This window comes from Diceros bicornis, chromosome 23 (assembly GCF_020826845.1).
Source record: "Diceros bicornis minor isolate mBicDic1 chromosome 23, mDicBic1.mat.cur, whole genome shotgun sequence".
Lineage (NCBI taxonomy): Eukaryota > Metazoa > Chordata > Mammalia > Perissodactyla > Rhinocerotidae > Diceros > Diceros bicornis.
In genome coordinates this window covers 46228987-46239063 of record NC_080762.1, presented here as the reverse complement: position 1 = coordinate 46239063, position 10077 = coordinate 46228987, and the positions used below count along the sequence as shown (strand labels likewise).

The 10077-nt window shown below is 39.4% G+C and overlaps 1 long non-coding RNA gene across 1 annotated transcript; it reads left to right on the top strand.

Annotated features, from left to right (window-relative positions):
* Window positions 1-1054: 1054 nt before the first annotated feature.
* Window positions 1055-9871, top strand: LOC131420688 (uncharacterized). The gene is made up of 3 exons (XR_009223615.1): window positions 1055-1288; window positions 2212-2526; window positions 9560-9871. It is a non-coding gene; the product is annotated as an uncharacterized LOC131420688 (long non-coding RNA).
* Window positions 9872-10077: the final 206 nt, after the last annotated feature.

Below are 10077 nucleotides of genomic sequence, written 5' to 3'. Positions count from 1 at the left end.
TCTAGCCTGTAAGGTTTCTGCTGAGAAGTCAGCTGATAGCCTTATGGGGTTTCCTTTGTATGTAACTTGACTTTCTCTTGTGGCTTTTAGGATTCTCTCTTTATCTTAGTACTGGACATTTTGATTATGATGTGTCTTGGTGTGGGCCTCTTTGGGTTTATCTTGTTTGGGGCTCTCTGTGCTTCCTGTACCTGGATGTTTGTTTCCTTCCTTAGGTTAGGGAAGTTTTCATCTATTATTTCTTGAAATAGATTCTCTGCCCCTTTGTCTTGCTCTTCTCCTTCCAGGACACTTATCACATGGATGTTAGTGTGCTTGATGTTGTCCCAGATGTCCCTTAGACTGTCCTCACTCTTTTTAATTCTTCTCTCTTTTACCTGTTCACCTTGGGTAATTTCTTCTAGTCTTTTGTCCAGCTCACAGATCTGTTTTTCTGTGTCCTCTACTCTGCTTTTGAGTCCCTCTAGTGAATTTTTCATTTCCAGTATTGTATTCTTCATTTCTGATTGGTTCTTTTTTATGTCTTCCATTTCTTTGTTGACATTCTCACTGAGTTCATCTATTCTTCTCCCCAGATCAGTGAGCATCCTTAACACTCTTCGTTTGAACTCTCTGTTGGGTAGGTTGCTCATTTCTGTTTCAGTTAGTTCCTTTTCTGGGGTTTTGTCCTGTTCCCTTACTTGGAATGTATTCCTTTGCCTCCTCATTTTTCCTCTTTCCCTGTGCTTGTGTCTATGTATTAGGTAGGTCAGCTATGTCTCCTGCTCTTGGATAGGTGACCTTATGTAAGTGATTACTTAGGGGGCCTGCAGTGTGCTTCCCTCAGTTCTCAATGTTCCAGGGGTGACCCCTATGTGGGCTAAGTGTGTCCTTCTGTTGTGGCCTGTTTGTTCTCCCTGTAGGTGCCCAGGGAGGCCGAGTTATCCTCCTGGCCAGCTGTTGTGATGCTCAGCTGCTTGTAGTTGTTGTGGGCCCTTCAGTCTCTTTATCAGGTGTGGGGAGCCCCAGCACAGTTGGCTGCAAGTTCTAATCTATGCAGGCCCACAAGTTGCCTGAGGGCTTGTTGTTGGGTGGGGCCAGTCTCTAGGGTGGGCTGCCTGCCCTGGCTGAGTTGGATTAAATCGGTGCTCTAGCGGGTGGGGCAGACCCTGGGCTAGCAGGCCTCAGGGACAACTCCAATGGCGTCTGTGTCAGCACGCCCACACCAGGCCACAACAATGGCCGCCGCCAATGTCACAGTCCCTGGAGAGGTCTCACCTCTCACTGAGATGTGCTCAGGGCCTATTAGGTGAGTCTCTTTTCACCAAAGCACTGTGCACTTTTCTTTCTGGTGATTTTAGGTTGCTTTCTAAAATGGGTGAGTTTGTGCGTGGGCCCTGTAAGAGCCGGTTTTAATTTCTTTGTGAACCAGCTTCTCTGGGGGTACTCCCCAGTGTTTTAGTAGCAGGCAAAGTCAGATATTATGCCATTCGTCTCGATTGTGCTGGGTCCACAAAATGCCCACAGCGTGGGCGCTCCCAGCTCAGGGCCCCGCTCCTCCAGGGAGGGCTGCGTACCTTTGGGCTGCTCCCGGCCGGCCATGAAGCACTGTGGCTTGTGAAGGCGGCGTTTTTCCTCTCCAGAGGGGAGTTTCTGCCTCTCCTACCTCAATTAGGATTGTGCTTTGTTGCAGGACTTCCTCTTATCCAGTTTTCAGTTCTGTCTCAGGGGCAATTTTTCCATGAGTAGTTGTAAATTGGCTGTGTCTGTGGGAGGAGGTGAGTTCAGAGTCTGCCTACACCACCATCTTGACTCTATCCTCCAAAATTTTTTTTATTTTAGTGAGAATTTTTAAGATCTACTCTCTTAGCAATTTCAAATATATAATACAGTATTATTACCTATGGTCACCATGCTGTACATTACATTCCGTGACTTATTTATTTTATAACTGGAAGTTTGTGCTTTTTAACCCTTTTCACCCATTTTGCCTACCTCCTACCCCTGCGTCTGGCAACTACCAATGTGTTCTCTGTATCTTTAAGCCCCTTTTTTTTTTTTTAAAGTCAACATATAAGTGACATCATATGGTGTTTGTCTTTTGTCTGAGTTACTTCACTTAGCATAATGTCCTCAAGGTCCATCCATGTTGTCACAAATGGTGAGATTTCCTGCTTCTTTATGGCTGAATAATATTCCATTGTATGTATTTACCTCGTTTTCTTTTTCCAGTCGATATCGGACTTAGTGATGTGCCTCTGATCAATAGAAAAAAGCAGAAGTGGTGATGTGGGACTTCAGAGACTAGGTCATGAAAGGCTCTGTGACTTCTTTCTTTCTCTTGAATTGCTCACTCTGGGTGAAGTTAGCTGATAGGTCATGAGCAGAGACCCATGTGGGTGAAGAACCAAGGGCTCCAGTCAATAGCCATGTGAGTTAGTCTTCTTGGAAGCAGATCCCCCAGGCCTGTCAACCTTCAGATGTCTGCATCCCCAACCAACATTTTGACTGCAACCTCATAAGAGATGTGGAGCCAGAAAATCTCAGGTAAGTTGTTCCTGGATTTCTGACCTTCAGAAACTCCTGTGATATAATAAATGCTTCTTGTTTTAAGCACTAAATTTTGGGGGTAACTTGTAATGAAACAATGGATAATTAAGACAAATATATTTCTCTATGGGAATAACATATTATTAGACAATAATTTATTATATTAAAAATCTTATCATTATGTGCCTATTGTGTACCAGGTACTGTGTTAAATATTTTCCCTATATTATCTTATTTGATTCTCTTTGGAATCTAATGCTATAGGTTCAATTATATATTTCAATATATATTCAATATATGTCAATTTTACAGAGGAAGAGACTGAGCCTTAAAGAGCTTAAGTAACTGCTTAAGTAAGTGAGGAAGCCAGGATTATAATGCAGAAGTCCGCACTAGGTTGACTCATCCTTCAGATAGTTGGAGTAAATCTCTTATTAGCGTTCTTGGGAATGTGAGATGCAAACCATTATATCCTCGACATTCTGATGCTTATAAGGCTATTTTGTCATTTCTTTTCCATATTATATGCTTTGAGCTTCTGAGGCCGCCTTTTTCTGTCAGTAGTAACCAAAGGAACTTAGTCTTGAAACACAGACCCTCCTAATTACGAACAAAAGAAGACAGTGCAATATAAGAAGAAAATGTTTGTTTCCTCTTCCCCGTAATTGCAGAGACAAACAGGAACTATTCTTGCTTATATTAATTCTAGATAAAGAGTTTTATAAGATACCTGGCTTCGGAGATTGTTGCTAACTACTGTTGACAGTAGCCTTTAATCTCTGAAAGGTCAGTGATTTTGATTGGTTGTTTTACTTAATAATGTGTTTCCTTGATGATAATTTTGATGTAGGCATCACTTTTTTCTAAAAGGTATAGAACTTGTGAGCTCTGTGTGAAATCTGAAGGAGATCATTGTTATTTCCCTCATATTTCTCAGGCTTGAGGTAAAATAAAATTACTCTGCAGATTTCTTATTTAAACAAAGAGCTTGGGAATCTTGTCTTATTTGAATTTAACAAAGGACACACTTCAGTAGTATGTTTTTTAGTCTTTACTTAGTTGAGGAGAGTCTTTCTGTTGCTGTCACAAATGAATGGATATGAAATTCCTAGGTCACAGCCGTGACCTACCACTCATCATTTAGTAGACTTTGACTGTTATGCTGTCTTCTGGTATGTTTAGGGTTGGAGAGGAATGTGAGGCCAGATATTTTCCCCAGATGCTTGTAGAGTTTCTTTCTCTGCCTTTTGTTTTTTTTGTGAGGAAGATCGGCCCTGAGCTAACATCTGCCAATCCTCCTCATTTTTTTTTTTGCTGAGGAAGACTGGCCCTGGGCTAACATCCATGCCCATCTTCCTCTACTTTATATGGGACGCTGCCACAGCATGGCTTGACAAGTGGTGTGTCGGTGCATGCCCGGGATCTGAACTGGCAAACCCGGGCCCGCCACAGCAGAGCACATGCACATAACTGCTTGCTCCACCGGACCTGCCGCTAGAGTTTCTTTTTCTTTATCTTTGAAATTATGAAATGTTGCCAGCATATATATACACATTTAATATTGGCATTTTGTCTTATTTTTTTCTAGGACCACAAGAATACTTGGGCTCATGTATTTTTTCAACTGAGATGTTTTCTTCTTCTTCTTCTTTTTTTTTGGTGAGGAAGATTAGCCCTGAGCTAACATCTGTTGCCAGTCTTCCTCTTTTTGCTGAGGAAGATTGGCCTTGGGCTAACATCTGTGCCTATCTTCCTCTACTTTACATGTGGGATGCCTGCCACAGCATGGCTTGATGAGCAGCGTGCGTAGGTCCACGCCCAGGATCCAAACCTGCAAACCCCAGGCTGCCGAAGCCGAGCACATGAACTTAACCACTATGCCACCAGGCCAGCCCCATTTTCTTCTATTTGATTATCATTTCTGTCCCATTATTTTTTGTTTCATTGGAGCATTTATAAGTCTTAACTGGCTCCTTGTCCTCCACCTTCCACATGTATTATCTTCTCTCATTATTTTCTTCTTTTTTTCCCTTTCTTCTGGGCTTCTCATTTTGTTTTCAGTACTGATTTGCTGGGGGTGGGGTGTCCTTTTCTTCTCTTTCAGAGGGTAGAGTAGGTGATATGTGGTTCAATAATGTACTTTTTCTCCATCCATCTTGACTGGTGATGTATGTAGTGGGAATTCCACCAAGATTTCCCAAAATCTTTTCTTATCTCTTGGTGCTGAAGCCAGCTTTCACGATTTTGTGTGTCTTCAAGGATATTTTATTAGGAAGATAAAGAGAAACTCACTGGGCTTCCATCACTATGTAGAATCTCTCACCAAGTTAACTTGAAGGTCCAAATTCAGTAACTTAAAATGCTTGCAAACATCAAAATGATATATAGGTCATACTTTTTTTGAACATCTCTTTGGAAATTTAGTAGACTGTAATTTATTTCTCATTCTCTCATTAGCAATTAGGGTATAAATATCTCACCTTCTACCTTTTCCCTATTGATTTTGTTAGCAATGTATTTCTATTAATATAAAATTTTAAACAGTCTTTGGCCTCTGTCCTGGGGATTGGGAACACTCACTATTTTATCTTTATGAAACTTTTGCTTCCTAGGATAAAAATATTAATCATGTTTTTTATAAATTTCTTGTTAATGAACAAGGTTGAAAATTTGCAAACAATTGTAAAAGCAATCCTTTATCAACTTTCTAAAACTCTTGCATGATGCTTGGAAGAAAAATATACTAGTCATAGAACATCTTCCTTTGTGTATATTTCAGATTAAGAAAAACAGATTGATTATCTGGTACAGGAGTCTCCCTTTACCTGTGGGGCATACATTCCAAGTCCCCCAGAGGATGTCTGAAACCATGGATAGGACTGAACCCTGTATACACAGTCATGCATCACTTAACGACAGGGATACATTCTGAGAAATGATTGTTAGACGATTTCATCATTGTGTGAACATCACGAAGTGTACTTACACAAACCTAGGTGGTATACTCTATTGCTCCTAGGCTATAAACCTGCTCAGTATGTTACTATACTGAATACTGTAGGCAATTGTAACACAATGGTAAGTATTTGTGTATCTAAACATATCAAAACATAGAACAGGTACAGTAAAAATATGATATAAAAGATAAAAAATGGTACACCTGTATAGGGCACTTACTGTGAATGGAGCCTGCAGGACTGGGAGTTGCTCTGGGTGAGTCAGTGAGTGAGTGTGAGTGAATGTGAAGGCCTAGGACATTACTGTACACTCCTGTAGACTTTATAAACTCTGTACACTTAGGCTACACTAAATTTATAAAAAAATATTTTTCTTTCTTCAATAATAAATTAACCTTAGCTAACTGTAACTTTTTTACTTTATAAACTTTTAAATTTTTTAACTTTTTGACTCTTTTGTAATGACACTTAGCTTAAAACACAAACACATTGTACAACTGTACAAAAATATTTTATTTCTTTATATCCTAATTCTATAAGGTTTTTGTTTATTAAATTTTTTTTTTTTACTTTTTAGACATTTTTGTTAAAAATGAAGACACAAACACACACATTAGCCTAGGCCTACACAGGGTCAGGATCATCAATATCACTGTCTTCCACCTCCACATCTTGTCCCACTGGAAGGTCTTCAGGGGCAGTAACATGCGTGGAGCTGTCATCTCTTATGGTAACAATGCCTTCTTCTGGAACACCTTCTGAAGGACCTTCCTGAGGATCTTCTTGAGGAGGTGTCACTCTTTTCGGAAATATGTCCAAGGTGGTTTGCTTGCTTTGTTTCTTTTTTCATTATTGATTTGCTTGTAAGCAGATAATGCACCACGAACATTCCTCTCTATTAATGAAAACATTTTGGTGTTGGGGGTCCATGTTTTCCAGCTTTTTAAGGAGCTTGTTGAGGTCAGCAAAAGCTTCTGTTAAACCCTTTACTGTGAATTTTCTTGGGAGTTCTTTCTTTCATCTCCTGCAATTTCCTTTTCTCTTGCCTCTTCTTCAGCTGTGCATTCCTGTTCCAGTTCCCACAACTCCTCATTAGTCAAATCCTTAGGAACCATCTCTAGGAGCTCCTCGATGTCATCCTCATCCACACCCAGGTTAAAGTTGTTTGCCATCTCAACCACAGCCTTGTTGATTTTTGCAACATCCTCATCCTTGGCAAATCCTTTGAAGTCATGGATGAACCTCTTGAGTGTCTTCTTCCAGATGCCGTTCATACACTCCTTGGTGACATCACCCCAAGGCCAAGCAAGGTTCTTGATGCAGTTATAGATGTTGTAATCCTTCCAGAGTTGCATCAGTGTCTTCTCAGTGTCTTCCTCAGTTGCAGCAATAGCCTGGGAAAGGGTCCTCCTCAGGTAGTAAGCATTAAAAGCTGCTATAACTCCTTGATCCATTGGTTGGATCAAAGAGGTGATGTTTGGAGGGAGAAACACTGCTTTGATATTGGAATGAAGATCACCAACAAAAAGGGGATGTCCAGGACCATTATCAAAAATAAGCTAAATCTTGAAAGGTATGGTATTCTCCAAACAATATTTCTCCATTTCACTGGCATAGCAATTCAGAAGGGCATTTTGGAAGAAGTGCTGGGTCACCCATGACTTCTTATCGCTCCTGTAGTGCAGTGGCAGTGTGTGCTTATTGATACGCTTGAAGGCCCTGGGGTTCTCACTGTGCCAGATCACTGTGTCAGATTCAATTTGTACCCTGCAACATTGCCCGCAAGCAAGACTGTTATCTTGTCCTTACAAGCCTTGAAACCTGGCACTGATTTGGCCTCCTTATGGAGGAAAGTTCTTTTAGGCATTCATTTCCAGAATAGGGAGGTTTCATCCATATTGAATATTTTCTCTGACAACTAATTTTCCTGTAAAATCAGCTTATCTAGAGTTTCCAAAAATTCTTCAGCTGCCTTTGCATCAGCACTCTCAGATTCATCCCTCACTTTCACATCATGTAATGAATGATGGTTCTTGAATCATTTAAACCACACAGAGCTAGCAGTAAATTCAACATTGTGGTTGGGTCCAGCTTCTTCTTTCAATGTCCCAAGCAAACTTTTTACTTAAGCCATGACTGTCATGGTGCTGAGAGTGATACATTCTGTGTTTGGTGTTCAATCCAGGTCATTAGAAGTTTCTCCATGTCTGATACAGGCCCTTCTCGAATTTTTGTTAGTCTCGTTGCCTTCAATGAAGTAGATCCTTTGACAGTTTTCATCACTTTGCTCTTGTTCTTCAAGATCATAGCTATGGTGGAATGGGACATTCTTAACTGGCGAGCAATAACCATCAATGATTTTCCACCTTCGTAGTCCTTAATCACTTTTAATTTCGTTTCCAGGTCCAACACTTCAAGTGACCTCTTACTGGCAACACTAGCAGTGGAATTTGTACCCTTAGGGACGATGATGAACAAAACAGCATGAGATTAAATCAAGCACAAGAGAAAAAGATATAATCAAGAGATGCGGTAAACATTAGATGTATGAGGCAGCTTCCAGCATAACATGGCATACTGTTTTATAATAAACTTTTTTTACAAGTAGTAAGAATACAGTCTATAATAATGATAAAAAAGTATGGTATATTAGATACATAAACCAAGAATATAGTTGTTTATTATCATTATCAAGTATTATGTACTATGCATAATTGTATGTGCTATACTTTTATATGACTGGCAGCATAGTAGGTTTGTTTACACCAGCATCACCACAAACACATGAGTAATGCATTGTGCTATGACATTATGAGGGCTACGACGTCACTAGGTGATAGGAACTTATCAGCTCTACTATAATCTTATGGGTGCATGCAGTCCATTGTTGATCAAAACGTCATGTGGTGCATGACTATACCATGTTTTTTCCTATATATACATACCTATGATAAAGTTTAATTTATAAATTAGACACAGTAAGAGATTAACAATAACTAATAATAAAATAGAATAATTATAACAATATACTGTAATAAAAGTAACCATATATCTTAGCAACTTCAGCATACAATTTTTTTTCTTTCCTATTAAGTCAAGAACTATTACCTTTTCACCTAAAGGAAGCACTTTACAGCTTCTCTTCAGCATATCCGAATTGCCAGCATCAGTACTGTTGAGCTTTGGGGCCATTAAATAAAACAGGATTACTTGAACACAAGCACAGTGATACCACGATAGTTGAGTCAAGCTGATAACTGAGACAGTTACTAAGTGAGTAATGGGCGGGTAGCGTATACAGCATGGATATGCTGGACAAAGGGATGATTCATGTCCTGGGCAGGATGGAGCAGAATGGCTCAAGATTTCATCATGCTACTCAGAACAACACACAATTTGAACCTTATGAATTGTTTATTTCTGGAATTTTCCATTTAATATTTTCGGACCATGGGTAACTGAAACTGCAGATGAGGGGGGACTACTGTATGTCTAGTACTGTACTTTATGCAGTGGGATATAAAAAAGGAAACATAATCCCTGAGCTTAAAGGAGTTGAAAATCTTCTTGGAGAGAAAAGAAATATGAAGCAATACAAGGCAGTATATAATTGATGAGATGGATCAAAAAGAAAATAGAAAATTACCTATGGGTGACTGTTCAATGGCAATTATTTATTTATTTTTAAGTTAGAAGATAAAGCAAGGTATTGGATTGCTTAACATTTAAAAATAAAATCTGCTTTCTTTGTGGAATTGTTTTAAGCCTTTGTTTAAATTGCATAGGGAGCAACATATTTTTCAAGATGGATTGGTTAGAAAATAGTTTGTGTCTCAAGGATTGTTGATTGTCTTTTAACAAAATCTTTAATCTCTTTAACTAGTAAAAACTAAAAAGATAAAAAGAGAGACAATCCTGAAGCTGTATATCTCTTTAAAATTGATTTTTTTCCGGCAAATAAAAAGAAATTGGTATTTGTGGGTCAGAATTTCTTTAGGTCTTATGTTGCTGGGAAATTATGTATAATTTGATGTTGGGTTGTAGCAAAATGCCATTGTTTCCTTTTGTTCCAGCTGCTCTTATAACCTTGGGATGCCACCTCACAGGGCTCTTCAAGGACAGCTGGACACAACAGCAGAAGCTTTCTGCAGACAAGAATCCCCTGGAATAAAAACAGTGACCATACAGTGTCATGGAAGAAAGTTCCCATTGTTTCTTGCCCTTGGATAGTTTCAGCTGTCTTTTTTCCTTGTTTTGGGTCTGTTTAAGAAAATACAAAATTGGGGCTACTTTGGAATATCCACATGACAATCTCAGGAAAGGTTTTCATAGTATACCAAATCTCTTAACTTCTTGGGACAACAAACGAAAGGAGAAAAATAGAAGGGGGGAGAGAGGGAGAGAGGGAAAGAGGGAGAGAGGGAGAAGGGAGAGAGAGAGAGGGAGAGAGCTTAATAAAGTCCTACAAATCAGAAACAACCTTGTTTTGCAAACTTTTATCTGAGGCGTCACATGGCTTTAATAAGTTGTTTAGTAGCTCTGTTCATAACTCCAGAAAGGAAGATATTGTTACTGCCCCCAGAAGGGTTGC